This window comes from Capsella rubella, unplaced genomic scaffold, assembly GCF_000375325.1.
Source record: "Capsella rubella cultivar Monte Gargano unplaced genomic scaffold, Caprub1_0 scaffold_8, whole genome shotgun sequence".
Lineage (NCBI taxonomy): Eukaryota > Viridiplantae > Streptophyta > Magnoliopsida > Brassicales > Brassicaceae > Capsella > Capsella rubella.
The window spans coordinates 3479737-3481148 of record NW_006238916.1 but is presented as its reverse complement, the minus strand read 5'-3'; the positions used below and the strand labels follow the sequence as shown (position 1 = coordinate 3481148).

Here is a 1412-nt window from a genome sequence, read left to right as displayed (position 1 = left end):
GTTAAAACAGAACATGAATGGTTTGAATTTTCCTTAAAACAAAACAAAACGTTACGATTTAATTAACAAAAAAGAAGTAAACTGTTGTTTATTTTTATCAACAAATCAACTAAATGTGGAAGAAAATAATAACTAAATGTGGAATACATTTTGGTATAAACATCAACAAATCAACAAAATGTGGAAAAAATACTAAATGTGGAATACATTTTGGTATAAATAAGAAAGAAAGCATATCTTTCTTTTTATCTGAATACAAAACCAAACTTTAAACACTTTTTAAACAAACACATAGAAAGAAGATAAACAATGGCAATTGTGAAAGTTTTTTCTTTTGCTTTACTCCTTGTTCTCATTTTCTCCGTTGGTACGTTCTTCTTTCTTATAATTTGTTAAATTTAAATCATAAAAATCCTTGAACTCATCATTAGACAAAAAAGAACACAAAACTGTTTAAATTATGTGTGTGATATATATATGCAGATGTTGAAGGATAAAATGTAGAGTGTGGTTCGTCGTTGTGTTCTAATAGCCACCCGGAATTTGGAAAGTGCAACACAAACAATGACAACGAGAGATGCAACAGTTGGTGTCTCAATGGCTGCAGCAATGGAAAAGGCAGTTTCTACAAACCTATGTCTCACGGAGGACAATGTCACTGCTACTGTTAAATCATAACTTATGACAAACATCACTACTCATAAATGTTATTAACCCACTATAATTTAAAATAATAATGCATGCACTTATGTTTCATGTTGTGTTATTTTGTGTTTGTATCATTGCTAATATTTGCATGACTTGATACTACTAATGATAAGAAGAAAAACTTTTATCGTTAATCAAAAAATAAAATAAAGGCCTCGATTGGTAACCATGATTTAGGAAAAAAATGAGAAGGAATGTGACATTCCTCTTCATTCCTCAATTTTTTTACCATTTACAAGGAATCATTTTTCCACATCATTCCTCTACATTCCTCACAAAATGAGGAACAATAGAACAAAAATGTTCCTCCCCAAAATTGATGAGGAACAAATGGAACAAAAAAAGAACAAATATTAAAATTCGTTTTTATTTTAAAATAAATAAAAAATTATTTATTAATAATATTTTAATCTCATAATATAATATTTTCATATTTTTATCATGTATTGACATTAAAAAATATTTTTGATATGAATTTCATGTTAAAAAATATTTTTGATATGAATTTCATGTTAAAAAATCTTACTATACATTATTTAAAATTTGTATGGATAGTAAAACATATTTAAGAGATGTTTATATCATAAATAACAAATAAAAAATTACTATAATCTATAATAGGTTAATATAAATTATTAATTTTTAACATTAAATATTTAAATTCATTCAAAAATATATTTTAAAATTAGTGTCAAATTCATTAT

The 1412-nt window shown here is 25.1% G+C and overlaps 1 pseudogene; it reads left to right on the top strand.

Moving 5' to 3' along the window:
• Nucleotides 1–309: 309 nt before the first annotated feature.
• On the top strand, nucleotides 310–671 carry LOC17877133 (annotated as a pseudogene).
• Nucleotides 672–1412: the final 741 nt, after the last annotated feature.